This window comes from Eubalaena glacialis, chromosome 2, assembly GCF_028564815.1.
Source record: "Eubalaena glacialis isolate mEubGla1 chromosome 2, mEubGla1.1.hap2.+ XY, whole genome shotgun sequence".
In the NCBI taxonomy this organism is placed as follows: domain Eukaryota; kingdom Metazoa; phylum Chordata; class Mammalia; order Artiodactyla; family Balaenidae; genus Eubalaena; species Eubalaena glacialis.
Genome location: NC_083717.1, coordinates 106,458,442 through 106,474,023, shown reverse-complemented (window position 1 = coordinate 106,474,023; position 15,582 = coordinate 106,458,442). Strand labels below are relative to the sequence as shown.

The 15,582-nt window shown below is 45.2% G+C and overlaps 1 protein-coding gene and 3 non-coding genes across 7 annotated transcripts in view; 2 read left to right on the top strand and 2 right to left on the bottom strand.

The window, feature by feature from the left end:
• Positions 1-5,873: 5,873 nt before the first annotated feature.
• On the bottom strand, positions 5,874-5,945 carry TRNAH-GUG (transfer RNA histidin (anticodon GUG)). The gene has a single exon. It is a non-coding gene; the product is annotated as a tRNA-His (tRNA).
• Positions 5,946-7,424: 1,479 nt separating this feature from the next.
• On the bottom strand, positions 7,425-7,496 carry TRNAH-GUG (transfer RNA histidin (anticodon GUG)). The gene has a single exon. It is a non-coding gene; the product is annotated as a tRNA-His (tRNA).
• A 231-nt stretch (positions 7,497-7,727) lies between these two features.
• The window catches only part of SLC28A2 (solute carrier family 28 member 2), an 85,882-nt gene continuing 78,027 nt past the window's right edge, over positions 7,728-15,582 (top strand). For 2 of the 4 annotated variants that reach the window (XM_061182183.1, XM_061182181.1), the window contains exons 1-2: positions 7,728-8,190; positions 15,236-15,308. The gene's annotated coding sequence lies outside the window, so the exon portion shown is untranslated. The remainder of the gene's footprint in view (positions 8,191-15,235; positions 15,309-15,582) is intronic. The other 2 variants (XM_061182184.1, XM_061182182.1) reach the window with 1 other exon arrangement.
• On the top strand, positions 8,174-8,245 carry TRNAH-GUG (transfer RNA histidin (anticodon GUG)). Its single transcript has one exon. It is a non-coding gene; the product is annotated as a tRNA-His (tRNA).

The window sequence follows — 15,582 nt, the reverse complement described above, 5'->3', positions numbered from 1 at the left end:
CCTTGGGAGCCCCACCTACCTCCTCCCATCCAACTGCTCTCTGTGCACATACTCGAACCCACTCCAGGTAGACATCTCATATCACAGACAGTCAGCTCCCTAGAGGCACCCACTTCTCCTGAATGGTTTCCACACAAGCCCTCCTCACAGGCAAACAGCCCTTGCACAAACGCCTCCCACCCGGCCCTGATGGCAGCTCACGCATATACACAGAAATCCCTTCAAGTCCCAGGTTTCGTTGCCAATCAGCTTAGTGACAGAATAGAAACAGACAAGTCAATAAATCAAGTCTAGAAACAGTTCCAGTGTTGTCTATCATAAACCCCTTATCCTCCAGAGGCTCGGATGCTCAAGCATTTTTGTCTTAGAAATAAAACCAATTTCTCCCCAGGAATCTTGTAGCCCTGAGGCCAACGCCAACATTTGCTTTTGACTCTGATGGAAAGGTAGCAGCTTCACCTCACCAACATCCCTCTGAGCACTACCGCAGTGTCTCCCTCACTCTTAGGCTCATATCTGTCTTGTGAGGGAGCAAAGAGCCACGTGAGGCCCCACAGGGAAGGGGGCTCAAAGCTGGAGTAGAGTAAGATGTGATGGCAAAACTGAGAATACCCTAGGATTCCCAGGGCCCCAGGTCTCAAAATATTTGTTGAGTTTCTGCTTTGTGCGTATTCTGGTTGGTGTTATAGGACAGTGCTTTCCAAACTGCGATATGCACACGAATCTCCTGGGGAATTTGTTAAATTGAAGTTTCTGATTCTGTAGGTCTAGCTGGGATGGGGTCCCGGTGTAGTTCCAACAGGCTTCCAGGTGATACAGATGCAGCTGGCCCTCCCACCACACTTTGAGTAGCAAGACTGTAGGAGATACTGAAATAGCTGATATTGTGTCTGGTTTCATGAGCTATAATAGAGAAAATAACTGCACATCGTAAAAATGTGCAGCTTAAAAAATTGACTAACAAAGCAAAGCTGGACATGGAGATAATAAATTCTAGAAGAATTGTCCAGTTGATCCATATTGGAGGGTCTCCTCAATCACCAGGTGTCTGACAACAATAATTGTGGGCTCTAGCCAGATCTCTGAGGATCAGTGGCAAGATACTCAATGCCACTGATTCTCACTTTCCTTATATCTGCAAAGGGCATGATGACTGTTGTGTGAGGATTAGGGGAAATGATGGATATGAAATGATGGAAATGATGGAACAGGATTTGAAAACTGTAAAGTGCTTACCATGGTAGATGTCAAATGAAGCCACATATGTTTAAGAAATATGGAGTTAAGCTGCTGACAGCTCAGAGGAATGGAATCAATCAAGTCTACACAAAAGATAGTAGGCTTCATGGAGGGGGTAGACCTGAGCTGGGTAGGATTTGGACAGATGAAGCAAAGGAGTGAAAGATCATTCCAAGCCAGGAGGTCAGAATGAGTTGAGTGAAGGGATTGAGGTGGGAACCAGCCTACCATAAAGAAGGGGTGGGTTCATAGTGAGGAAGAGTAGGAGGTAAAGTCACATGAGGAGGGGGGAGGATATCATAAGGGTAGAGTTTAAATGATAATTAAAACGCTGTAATACCTTATGTGCACCATGAACTTACTCTTGTTTTAAACTATCTGTTAATGCACTTTCCTCCCCCACCAGAGTGTGTGCTCCTGGAATCAGGCATTGTTGAGCACCTCATGGGACCAGGCAGCTTGCTAGGAACCAAGGATACAGAGGTGAGGCCCTCTCGGCAAGCCTCCTCTAAGACCTGGGTGGAGTTTGCCAGATCCAAAGTCGTGCAGTTAAGCATGTTAAGCATTGTACCATAGACTCAGGATTCCAAAAGGGAGCCGGGTGTTCCCATCACTTAGTGCAGAGCCTGTCATGTGGCAGGAGCTTAACAACTGTTGAAATGAATAAAGATCATTTCTCTTGTTCATATTTTTATATATCTATAATTGTGGTATACACAATTTTATGTCCTTATTTTTTCCACTTAACATTGCATATTTTCCCCATTTTTATTATGTAAGCTTTATTTTCTTCCAATTTTTTTTCAAAATATTTCAAACCTACAGAAAAATTCAAAGAAAGTACAGTGGAAATCTGTATAGCCTTCACCTAGATTCACTACTTTTTAACACTTTGCCACATTTGTTCTATCCCCTCACCCTTTTTTTTCCTTAACCATTTGATGCAAGTTTCAGGTATCATGATACTTCAGCTCTAAATACTTCAGCAGCCATTCCCTAGGAATAAGGAATTCTTGCATGGGGCCATTAAGACCATTACCATAATAGTATTGTCTATTATACAGTCTATATTAATTTTTTTCCATTTCCCCCCCAAATGTCATATATATATATAGTTGGGGTTTTGTTTGTTTGTTTGTTTTTTGTCCTGATTCAGGATTTATCAAGGTTCCCCTGTTGCACTCGTTTGTTTCTTTAATCTCTTTAAATCTTGAACTGTTCCCCATTTTTTTCTTGCTAGTTTGTTTTTCATGACATTGATCATTCTGAAGTGTCCAGGGCAGTTGTCATGTAGAATGTCGCACATTTTGGATTTTTCCATAGTTTCCTCATGATTAGATTCAGGTTAGACATTTTTAAAAAGACCATTACGTGAGGGATGTTGTGGACTTTCTAGTGTGTTACACTGGCAGGCCAGCCAATAGTGCACATTTGTCCTTCATTGGTGACGCTAGGCTTGATCACTTGGTTAAGTTGGAGTCCATCAGATCTCTCCATTTCACAATTTCACAAAGTAAGTTGTGGTGTGATAACCTAAGACTATTCGCTCCCAACATGTTTTACCCAGTAGTTTTAGCTTCCATTGATGATCTATGCTTACATTTGTTATTACACTGGGGATTGCAAAATGATGACTCTAATTGTCATTCTGTATTTGTTTTTTTTTTTTAATTTTATTTATTTATTTATTTATTTATTTATTTTTGGCTGTGTTGGGTCTTTGTTGCTGCGCGCGGGTTTTATCTAGTTGTGGGGAGCGGAGGCTACTCTTCCTTGCGGTGCACAGGCTTCTCATTGCGGTGGCTTCGTGGTGGCTTCTCTTGTTGCGGAGCACAGGCTCTAGGCGCACAGGCTTCAGTAGTTGTGGCACACGGGCTCAGTAGTTGTGGCTCATGGGCTCTAGAGCACAGGCTCAGTAGTTGTGGTGCACAGGCTTAGTTGCTCTGCAGCATGTGGGATCTTCATGGACCAGGGCTTGAACCCGTGTTCCCTACATTGGCAGGCGGATTCTTAACCACGGAGCCACTAGGGAAGTCCCTGCATGTGTTATCTGACATTCATTTCTGTAAAGAAGAGTTTCTCCTCCTCCTCCTCTCTCCCCCTCCTCCTCCCCACCCGCCCCTCCCATCCCCATGGTCTCAAAAACTCTTTTTTTAAAAATTCAATGTGATATAATCCATTACCATCATCATTCTGTCTGATGCTCAAAACTGTCCCAAATTGGGCCAGCAGGAGCCCTTTCAAGAGGCTTCTGCATTCTTTTGACTTGGTCTCACCAATCTTTAAACACTTACTTGCGTTCTCACACAAGATGTTCCAGACTCAACTTGTACTTACCCTGCTGCAAAATGTAACCAGTCATTTTTTTAAGGGAGTCTTACTCCTTTTAGTTGGAAATGGTATTTTAAAATTGACTTTGTACTTTAAAAATGGCAATTTAATATCTCATCAAATGAGCCTACCTCAGTTTAGCTCATCACTTTATTTGTTGAGCATTTAGGCTATTTCCATTCTCCTCCCTTCTAAATAACTGTAACAAACATCTTTATGCGGATAACTTTTCCAAGTTTGGATTATTTCCTTTGACAATATTCCCAAAAGTGGAGTTGTTGGGGCAGGGAGTGTACATTTTTTTCTTACTCTTGATACACATTATCCACCTGCTCTCAGAGAAAGTTTTAAAAGTCAACAACGACTTCTAAATGTTAAGCCCAGTTATTTTGTCTCATTCCTCTTTCTCCTTTGCAGCACCTGAGTCTGCAGACCTCCTCTGTGCTTGCAACTGTCTGCTCCCAAACTTTCTGTAAAATGACACTGTTTTCCTTTCTCTCAAGGCAAATCCTCTCTTCCTCCCTTAACCTCCTAAATTTTCGCATGTTCCAATACCTAGACCTTAGAGCTCACTTTTCTTACTGGGTACTAAGTGGGGTGTCCTCCCTTCTATTTGCTTGACTTTGAATGCCCAGTTCCATCCTGAGCTCCCATTCCTTCTGGTTTTGTCTTCTAAGTCCGGCCCTTGGCTTTGCTCTCCAGCCTTGCCTTGGGTCCATCTCTGTCCACAACCTTGAGAGGAAAAACATATCCCAGTATACTCATATATGCACTCTGTTCTTAGAGATTCTGCATGTAGATGGAGCTTCATTTGGGCCGTGTTTTCTATTTGTCTGATATAAAAATAACATGGGGGACTTCCCTGGTGGCGCAGTGGTTAAGAATCCGCCTGCCAATGCAGGGCACACAGGTTCGAGCCCTGGTCCGGGAAGATCCCACATGCCGCGGAGCAACTAAGCCCGTGAACCACAACTACTGAGCCTGCGAGCCACAACTACTGAAGCCCGCACGCCTAGAGCCCGTGCTCCGCAACAAGAGAAGCCACTGCAATGAGAAGCCTGCGCACTGCAACGAAGAGTAGCCCCCATTCGCCGCAACTAGAGAAAGCCCACGCGCAGCAACAAAGACCCAACGCAGCCAAAAATAAATAAATAAATTTATAAAAAAAGAAAAAACAAAACAAAACAAAAAACAAACATGGTTCTGTGTTGCAAGAATACAACTTAAGATGCAACCGTAAAGAAAACCGGGCCACTTCTCTCATTTATGGACTCAAGCAATCTCTTTTCAAATATTTATGGAGAGGCTGTATTCTTGGAACACAAATATAGTAGGATTCAGTTCTGCCTTCAATGAACTTGAATTTTCTAACTTTAGTGGTTTGTGATTTAAGCTGGATCCTGACAATAAGACAAGAGATGGAAGTGGAGGGTCTCCAAATGAACTATCAAGTCTAGTCCCTCTTCCCAACTCCAAACTCAGGAGGCTTCCCTGACTTTCCAACCTGAAATAAAAATAGGGCTGATTCCCAGCAGAGCCCAGGCTCCCAAAAGTTTTTTACAAGCACAGTAAGGAATTCCTTTCCCTTATCTTATCACCCCAAATAGTGTCCCACCCTCCCTAGCTGCGAGCCAGTGCCTGGGGAGAAAAAGGACTGGATCAGGTGGAGATTCCCCTGGGTATGTATACTCTTTCCTGTAAAGGGAGATTGCCTACCAGTGCAAATCTAACACTTCAGGTCTGACTTCTGGGGGTGAGGAGGAGGAAGGGAAGAGGTCACCTGTATTATGCAAGAAGCAAGGGGGGAATATATTTGCATACATATATACATATATAAATATTTATTTATACAAAGACTGCCACAGAAAAATATATTGGAAACTGGCAGTAATTGGTAGATAGGGTGAACAATGAGAGGGAGACACTTTTCGCTGGGCTTGTGCATATGTATTCTCTATTTGATAATGAATAAACCATTTTTAAAAATAAATGTATGAAAAGGAAAAAAAATAGCAAGGCCACAGGGGCGCTGTTTTGTTGGTGTAGGAGAATTATTTAGACACTGATTTTCCATTTTTTTCAGGAGGTAAGGGGTTACAACTGTTTGATCTAAAGCTGTATTCAGATAATTAAATGAGGATTACTGAAGGTGGTGATCATAGAGGTGTTTCAGTTTTCAGAGTAGAGAGATGCAGCGTTTCATTTTAAAAAAATGAGTTACGATTTATACAAAGTGTTATGGGTTGGGGGGGAAAAAAGGAATTAAAAAAGACAAGCCCCTTGCCGTGCCATTGTTCCCACAATGCCGTGACTCGGATTCGAACCGAGGTTGCTGCGGCCACAACGCAGAGTACTAACCACTATACGATCACGGCGAGCTACCGGGGACCTGTCAGCGGCCCTTTCTGATTATCTTCTTCAACAGTTAAAGGCCTTCCCATTCTGCACGTCACCAAAGGGTCCACCTATGGGGCGGGTTCCGGCCTAAGGCCGGGTCTGAGAATGCGCAGGCGCATTGCTCTCTTGCCAGTTGGTCTGGTTTTCTCCTGTTTTGGTCCATTAGCCACGGGAGGTGGGGATGAGGCAGTGGGAAAGGGTGGGTTCCATGTAAGAGTTTAGGGGGTACCACTTGGGCATCCAGAGACGGGACTGGCCGGAGCTGAGTGTTCACAAGCTGTGTAACTCTCATTCCTTGGAGGACGCCCATCTCCTCTGCCCCAAGACCCTTCCAGCGACCCCAAACCTGCCGGGGGGCGCTCCTCAGGGCTTCTCCTCCCTGTTGATTCCCCCAGGAGTGATCTAACGGCAGCCTCTATGGATAATGTGGATGCCCGCAGAACTGGGCTGTCCACTTAGAAGGGACTCAATGAACACACCCTGCCGTTCCCCTCTCCTCCAGCACCCGCTTCCTTGTTTCTCTTATCCCCGCGACGGCCCTGACTCGTCCCTCCGCAGGGCTCCCGCCGGACCCGGTGCCCTCCTCTGTTGCATCGCTGGGCGCAGCAGGGACTGGGTCTGATTTTCCTTCTTGTACATCAGTGCTCTCGTCTCCATGGCGCCTAGAACCAGGCCGAGTCCACAGTAGGCAGTGGCTTTTTGCTAAAATGAGAACATAACCCTGGTTCTAACGAGTGAATCCAGAGAGACCACCGGTCTCTTCAGTGTCGTCTGCTCTAATCACTGGCCCCCTTCAGAGCCGCCAGAGGGATCTTGCTAAACACGAATAGAATCCTCTCCCTCCTCCACCTCTCATCCCCACCCCCGAGACTGCGGGAAATTTGTCTACCTTTTCCAGCTCATCCTGTGGGCTTCCCTCAGTGTCGTTTCCCATTCCCTAGTTACTTGCTTTCATTCACTCAACAGGTCCTTGAGAGGCGCCTGCTACCTGTCAGACCAGGGCCTGTGGGCGTAGTCGGGGTGGGGAAGAGAGAAGATTTACAAAGAGGAATTATGATTGTTCCTTTTGGAGCCCTTAGCACACGAGATAATCCTGGCTGCTTGACAAATTCCCTTTCTGCCTTTAAGAGCTACTTCAAAGGTCACCTCCTTTGCGAAGCGTTCTCTTCCTATTACTGGGAGCCCCTTTTCAGTGCTGCCATGGACATTGGTACATATGTCAATTATAACACTTCTTGGCCTTATGAGTGTTCTGTGCTTTGTCTGGGCTGGGCATGATAACGTGCGTAGCCCAGGGTAAGCGGAAGCCTATATGCTTCCGAAGTCCAATTCAGCGAGACCTGGCGTAAGCATCGTTTCCAACTGTCACAAGGGGATTGGGATCCATTTTCAAGAAAGCTATTACAAACTATAGATAAAAACGGAGGAGACCCCTTGCCGTGCCACTGCTCTCGCAATGCCGTGACTCGGATTCGAACCGAGGTTGCTGCGGCCACAACGCAGAGTACTAACCACTATACGATCACGGCGAGCTACCGGGGACCCGTGATTTTTTTTTTCTCGCCTAAGCTCTTCTCTGTTTAAGGCCCCGCCCCTTTGCCATGTCACTGCTGGTTTCCGCCCATCTTTAACCTCGCCTCTCCCTGAGGGAACGCAGGCGCACTGTCCGCTTGCTTTCTAGATATCCGTCCGCCCTTGCCCGCCCGCGATATCCCACCGCTTCATTACCGAGGCGCGGGTTTTCTGCGAGTTCCCCTTACTCCGCATCTCGAAGGAAGTTGTGCGGCTGGGTCCGAACTGATTTTACTTCTTGTGGGATTTAAGAGACGGCCCCATTCCTAGCAAGAGCCCATTCAGATAGCGTGAGCGCCAGGACACGGTGGGTGTGAGAGGGCCCCAGCGCCGCCATTCGGACGACCCCCGGGCCTCACATTCGTACAGGCTGCGGGAGAGTCCTGGTCGTAGGCCTGGCCTCCTGGGAGTCCTTTAGTTTGCAGAGGACTTTCATGTCCTCTCTTTCACGGGCCGTGCGGACGACCAGCAGAGACTTCGGCCGGGAGTCCACGGCGCCCCTACTCCACTTTGGGCTGGGCGCCAGGGCCAGAGGGGCCTGGTCGACAGTGAGCGGCTTGGGAAGGCGAGAGCGGCAGCCACCTAGACGAGGACGACACTCAATGACGCGCCTCTCGCGGCGTCCCAGTAGCTCGCCGTGATCGTATAGTGGTTAGTACTCTGCGTTGTGGCCGCAGCAACCTCGGTTCGAATCCGAGTCACGGCATTGTGGGAACAATGGCACGGCAGGGGCGCCTTTTTAGATTCCGGAAGCCACATTCTTCGGCGGTTAGGCCCCAGCTGCTGCTTGACGTTAGGTCAGGGCTGAAATTATAACGCGGCAAAGGGTGAACGCGGGGTCTTCAGTGAATCAGCCAATCGTCATCTTCCTGCCTATATGATTGTTTAATCTGGGGGAGGTTATTCCGTGTTGTACTCATTATCTTTCCTCATTTGGCCCCTGTCAATGGTGAAGTCATCTATTGGGTTTTCTAAAAAGCCCTCACACTCGCTAAAACTTCAATACTTTGGAGTGCAGGGATTATAGGAATACTGTGCAAACATTTATTAAGCGTTAGAAGAGTGCAGAGTAGACAATACAGTGTGACGAGTGAAAAATCTGACTGCTCTGGAGGTGCTGGTTCCTGTAGCCGCTATGAGGGTGCGAAAGAGGACTTTGTGGCCTCCATCTCCACAGCCTCCTGGGTGAGCGGGATATTCTCGTTGAGGATTTTTCCTAATCTGCCTCAGGTTTAAAGCAGATTTTATTTGTTACTTTGTTTTATGAGCACTTAAAAAATCGAGACTCAACAAATTTAGGTCTGTCATTTAGGCATTAGGCGAAAATGGAAATATGTTTTGGATTTGGCTCTCAGGTGGCTGGCAGCGGCTGTATCACTGTCAAGGAGGAAATGAGATAGGGCACAGTGAGCAATGAGCCTCTCCAGCTTCTCCCAGGGAACCTGGGGGTGGCAGAGCAAGTCAGGAAGCATTCCTGGGACAGATGGACATTGCAGTGGGGTTGTGCTCCGTTTACTGACAGTCTGTCAACAAAGGCTTACTGAACAGCCTGTAAAAGCAAGAAACTGTGGAGGGCTGTAATCTTCCGGGTCTCCCCACTCTCACTTCCGTAAGTTTGATGACTTTAAAGCCACACAACAGGCCAGCTCAGACCACGAGAGAATAGAATGAGGGAAGGTGAGCCTGAGAACTTGCCAGACTTTGGACACCGATTTAAGTGTTATACGTATAGAAAATCAACATCACCAGCAAAAAAAGAACCAGCCAACAGAAATGTGACAACTTCTGTTCCTCTGACCACTTACCAAATAACTGTACTGAAGGTTTTTTAAAGCTGCAGCCTAGAATAAGATGTCAGGGTGGGAAGCAAGGAAAGGATCCAGCTTTTTCTCTGATGGCTCTCCCTCCAACCCCCATTCCTCTCCTGCTGGTGCTTCAGTGCTGGGCAATGAGCTGCTCTCAGAATCTGGGGAGAAATTCTGGGGCAGTCACTTCCTGAGAGTATTTTGAGTAAAAACAGTCAACCAAGAAAATAAAAACTACAAACATGCATCAATGGAGGTAACCCACTCTAGCCATTCACATCCGTCCAAGGCAACTGAAGTGTATTTGAGGGCAGGAATGCACTAAAGAAATCTGAACAGAAAGTTCCCAGTTGCAGGAAGAGTAACAGAAGGGGAAGGTGCTCTCCTAACTTCTGACTGCTGACCTTCTTGGCAGGTATGCAATTATCCATGGAGATGGGTGCATCCAACTATCAAAATGTCATAATATCCTCTTCTGAGGTCGCTCACTCGATTCCCCTTGCTCTGATTTCCGGCCCCCAAACAGATTTTTGGTAATGATTTGCCAGCCCACGTAGACATTCCTGCAGGGAAAGTATTGCTCTGAACAAGTTTCTGATTAGTTGGCGTTTGTTCTTCTTACTGTTGGCATTTGGTTTAGACTCTTAAGGGTCTGGCTGGTATGATTCATTTCCCTTGAGTCTGCTTATCTCTGGGTGTACTGACAAAATGGAGTTTCCAGGCTGGCAAAGCTGAGAGCTAGAGACTCTGGCCTGGGATGAGAGACCGCTGCTCTGGGACACCCTCTGAGCAGTCAGTCAGTTCCCTCCCCTTGACCTCTTGATTTAAATCGCGTTTTGCAGTTGCTGATTCTGGGAATGTGTCCTTTCCCGTACCCCTTCCAGCTGGAGGTCGGAGCTTTTCTCTAGGGTCTCAGCACCAGGAAAGAGGCAGGCAAACCTTCAAGGGACAAACCTTGAAGGGGAGAAATGTACTTCATAAGCTTCAGAGTGTTTACTTAAATGATCAACCCCATGGCTTGCTGGTCAGACTTGGTACATCTGGGAGCTGCTACTGCTGTAGCTGGCAGTCACCACAGGGGTGCAGTACAGACTGGACCAGCATCCTTTGGTGTCACCCGGAAGCTAGTTCACATTCAGAATCTTGGTCCACAACCCAGAACTACTGCATCAGAACCTTCATTTAACAAGATTCTCTCCAGATTATTCATTTGCACCTTAAAGTTTGAGGTGCTGGTCTGCTCTAGAGAACTACGTGGCTCTGATGCAGCCCTTCATTATTTACCTTGTGAGTACTTGGGGTTGCTAGAAAGGACCTGCCTGAGTCTGCTGGGCCTCATCGTCTACTGGGCTTCATTGATGAGGGTGACATTGAGGTTTTTTGTTTTTTTTTTTTAATTTATTTTTATTTTTGGCTGTGTTGGGTCTTCGTTGCTGCACGCGGGCTTCCTCTAGTTGCGGTGAGCAGGGGCTACTCTTCGTTGCAGTGCACGGGCTTCTCATTGCGGTGGCTTCTCTTGTTGCGGAGCACGGGCTCTAGGCATGCAGGCTTCAGTAGTTGTGGCACACGGGCTCAGTAGTTGTGACTCACAGGCTCTAGAGCGCAGGCTCAGTAGTTGTGGCGCACAGGCTTAGTTGCTCCGCGGCATGTGAGATCTTCCCGGACCAGGGCTTGAACCCGTGTCCCCTGCACTGGCGGGCGGATTCTTAACCACTGCGCCACCAGGGAAGTCCCATTGAGGTTTTGAGGAGGAGAAGATGGAGTTCTAGGAGGGAGTCACCGAGGGCCCATGTTTGGGAGCATCTAGGAAGGAGGCAGCAGCCCTGGACTTCCACTAGGAGGTACTGCACCCCGGGAAGTGGATGTAGAATGCTGAGGCTGGATAAAACTTAGTCTAGAAGATACCACTTTGGATTTAGCCCCTATAACACTGAGCCCATTCCTCAGGGATTCTCTGGATATTTAGGACTCAAGTTCCAGTCATTCATTCATTCAGTAAACTAGCATATTTTAGCTCTTATTAAAGTGCTGTACCTCATGGGGAGCTGCAAAGCTGTATATGATCCTTCTTGCCCAAAATAGTTTATTTTCCAGCTGAAAGAAAATGCTAGTCCACAGGCAACAGTCAGAAAACAACACAAGGAATGCTGTAGAAGAGACATCTCTTGCTGCAATGGAAGGAAATTCTCCAAGGAAGAGCTAACATAAACTTCCAGAATTGTAAAATAATTGAAGTTTATTTTCAGCACTTCCAGCACCCTCATTCTGATCCCCTTCTACCTCTTTGTGTTGTCCTTATCTCATTCATTCTCGTTCATTTGATCAACAGTATTTACTAACAGCCTACTATGTGCTAGGCACTGTTCTAGGTTCTGGGGTTATAGTAATGAATAAGACAGATGGGTTGTTCTCATAGACCTATAGTCTAGTGCAGGAATCAGAAAGGAATGTTAAATAAAAAATAAACAAAAGAATGTGTGCCAATGGAAAATAACGTGATATAGTGTCCTCCTGTTCCCTGCCTATTATCCACCCATGTACCCCCTCAGCTCCTTTGTCTGTACAAAGTAAGATGACTGATAATAGTAAGTGTTGCCTTTTAATAGGGATGGAAGTTTTACACTAAAAAGATAAACTCTAACCCAGAGTGGCCCACATGTGTCATAAAGAGCCCTCAGATGTGAGGCAGTCTTGTGTGGACAGCGTGAGGAGGACTCGGTGACAACCTGCGTGGACCTGCAATATAATCCAATACAAGCAGGTGGATGCTGAGGGCCAATGAGTAGGACCAGATGACCCCATAGGTAGGTCAAGAACTTGCCAAGGACACAAGGAAAACAAAACATCCACCCAAAAAGTAAGAAAATTTTTTGAAAGAATAAAAAGCAGTGAAGTGATCAATTTCAGGAGGAAAAAAACCCCACCAGAACTTTGTTGGGAAAAAATAAACTATAAAATAATTATTTAAAAAACTTCCAGTTACATATGAGGCAACATAATTTTTTCAGTGCTTAAGACCTTGGGAGGTTTAATCCAGCCCCATTGATGCACTAAATCAGTCCCCTGGATCAGAGATGCAACCCCTAGGGAAAGAAAGGAGGGGACCCTGAATTAAGATTGTATTTCTGTCACTAGGTTGAACATACTTGGATAGATAATAAATTTGGTAAGCAAAGAAGTAAAATTGCATTTTTTTTTGCATTCTTGAATTTGTCAACTGAGATGTGCACCTCATATACGTGCCAGGTGACTAGCATAGAGGTGCTCAATATACATTAGTTGGTCTCTTGTTCCCAGGTACTTCTCTCTACACCCACAAAAAAAAAAGCCATCGGAAGATCCTACAGGACTATTCCTGTCATGAGGCCTAAAACTCATTCTTGAGTCAAGAAGATTGCAGGAGCCAGGTCTCAGAAGCAAAGGTCAAAATCAGTGGTTTCCAAACATTATTCTAGAGCTGATAAACAGGGATGAATTTTTCACCATGGAATGAGAAAAAATAAGGTTGATGTGGTAGGCTTTTCAAAAGGCTAAATGTGTTTAATTCAAAGAACTATTCTCTAGGCTAAGGTTATGGTCTTCCTACTTTTGAGGTGTTATAGTGACTTTTTAAAAAGTAGGTGATAATTTTTTTAAAGTCTTTAAATTTGGAAAAATTAAAGATTGGCAATCCTATTTTGGTCTCCAAAATTACTTTTGAAATTTTACTGGTCAGTGAAATCTAAAAGTACAAAGCTCACTACAGAACCCGGAGAGCAAAGCATCAGACTGAGAAGAGATGGTCCTCAGTTTGTAGTGGGTCTGCAGAGAAATGCTCAGAGGGAGAAGGGTCCCTGTTCTGTCAGGCAATGGTCCAGGCTAACCCCTATCCACCCACTTAACAAATAGTAGTCCCTAGTATGATCTGTGCTAGGCCTTGGAGATACAAATTCGAATAAAACATTCTTACTCAGAGATCATGTCAGTGCAGGGTTAATCAGATGAGTGAAGAAGTAATTACAGCTATATACATACAAAGTATATTGGAACTTAAATCATTCATTCCTCCAGGATATGACATTTGAGCTGGGTTCCAAGGCATGCAGAGTAGTTTTCCTGGCAGAGAAAGGGAAAGGGTATTGTAGGCAGAGAGAAAGGCAGAAACAAAGGCCAGGAAGTGTAAACAAACAGCATAGGGAAAGATAAAGCTGTGACGTAAGATATGGAGGGGAGAGTGGATGGAGATGTGGACTGAGAGAAAAACACACAATGTAAGCTGTGAGTTAAGTTTTATCTGAGGACCTTACTGAGGACTATAGCCCAGGAAACAGCCTTTCAGATAGCTCTGAGGAACTGCTCCAAAGAGGTAAGGGAGGAGCCAGGATATATATAAGCTTTTTTGCTGGGAAAAGGTAGTCAAGCATCAAAAGATTACTGCTAATTACAACAAACAGGTATCTCAAGTTAGCAATTTTAGTGCTTTTCTGTGTCTGGGAAAATGCAAGCATCTGAATTCATTTGAAAATTTTTCTTAGCTATGCATCTTAACTATCTAAAGGCCAGTGTACCCGAAGCATAGAATGTTTCCTTTGTTTCTTCATCCTGAATTCCCCTAAGGGCACACTGTCAGTGGGCAACTGCAGTGGCTGATGGCCTGATCCTTGTAGAACTGGAACGGCAGGCAACATTATTTTTTCTTAATAGAGAGCAAGGGTGGAGCCAAATTGATGAATCTCTTGTCCCTTATTGAGACAGGGCTTTATCCTGGAGGCTGGTGGATCTTGACATTTTGTGGTAACTTATTGCTTTGGGGATCCCTTGAAAGTTATAGGCTTGTTCTCCAAAATAGTGCAGCTATGATAGAATGTCAGGAATTCACAGAGGCTTTTTTTTTTTTTTAAATTGAAGCATAGTTGATTTACAATGCTGTGGCAGTCTCTGCTGTCCAGCAGAGTGACTCAGTTACACACATAGAGACATGCTTTTTTTTAAGTATTCTTTTCCGTTATGGTTTATCCCAGGAGACTGGATATAGTTCTATGCACAGAGGCTCTCTTATAAGCATTGTGGGACCATTTAAGTCTCCAGTTTTAAGCAGAAGAGGGACATAATCGCATCTTCCTTTTAGAAAGGTGAGGTGTAAATGGGTAATTATTGACAAAAGTCTTAATTCAAAGGAGAGATAGAAGAGGATTTCAGCCCCCTGGTCTGGTGGTTGAGGTTGGGGCTTGGGGACTAATCTAGGGGGAGAGGCTCTTCCCTCACATCACACCCATAGGTGTTTCCTCTTGAGCTCAGAGGTAGAGGGGATGGACATGTTGGATGAAGGGAATGAATGTGAAGCTTGAGAGAAGGTCTAATATCAAGGGTGGAATATTTTCTAGAATCACAGTAGTCAAATAGTATGAAAATAGATGTATCCGTGTTACCCTTATGTATATATACTATATTGTTAGTATTGAGACATGGATATGCAAATTCAAATGTAACTTTAAGAGGGAGAGACACATGCACAGGTTGCAACAAACTGACTTGACCCTTACTTTTCCCAACTTCCTCATAAATTTCAGAGTCAAAATACTTCTGTGTCATGACTACTCTTTGGTTCAGTAACCTCAGACTGAGTCTAGATGAATTCCTTTCTTACCATATCATCAAAGCTACTAAGAACTCCTTTTCCACTTAATTCTCTTTAGATCAAATGCTCTGAGAGAACTTGTGGCGGTTTTAAAATATGTTCACAAATTCTTTGATACTCCTCTTTTCCAGAGGTAAAGCTTTATTTCCCTCCCTGGACTGAGGGCTGGACTTAGTGACTCCTTCAAACGAATAGAATGAAGTAGAAGTGATGGTGTTTCACTTCCTAGATGAGGTCATAAAGTGCATGTCGCTTCCTTTTTGCCCTCTCTCAGATCACTAGCTCTGAAGGAAGCCAGCCGCCATGTCAAGAGGACACTCAAGCAATCCCATGGAGAGACCCATGAGGTGAGGAACTCAGGCCTTCTGCCATAACAGGCATCAAAGAAATGAGATTTTTGGCCAATAGCCATGTGAGTGAGCCACCTTGAAAGCAGATCCTCCAGCCTCAGCCAGACCTTCAGATGACTGCAGCCCTGGCTGACATCTTGACTGCAATTTCATGAGAAACCCTGAACCAAAACCACTCATCTAAGTCATTTCCAAATTCCTGAGTTAAGAAACTGTGAGATAACCAATGTTTGTCATTTTAAGCTGCTAAATTTTCAGGTAATTGTTACAC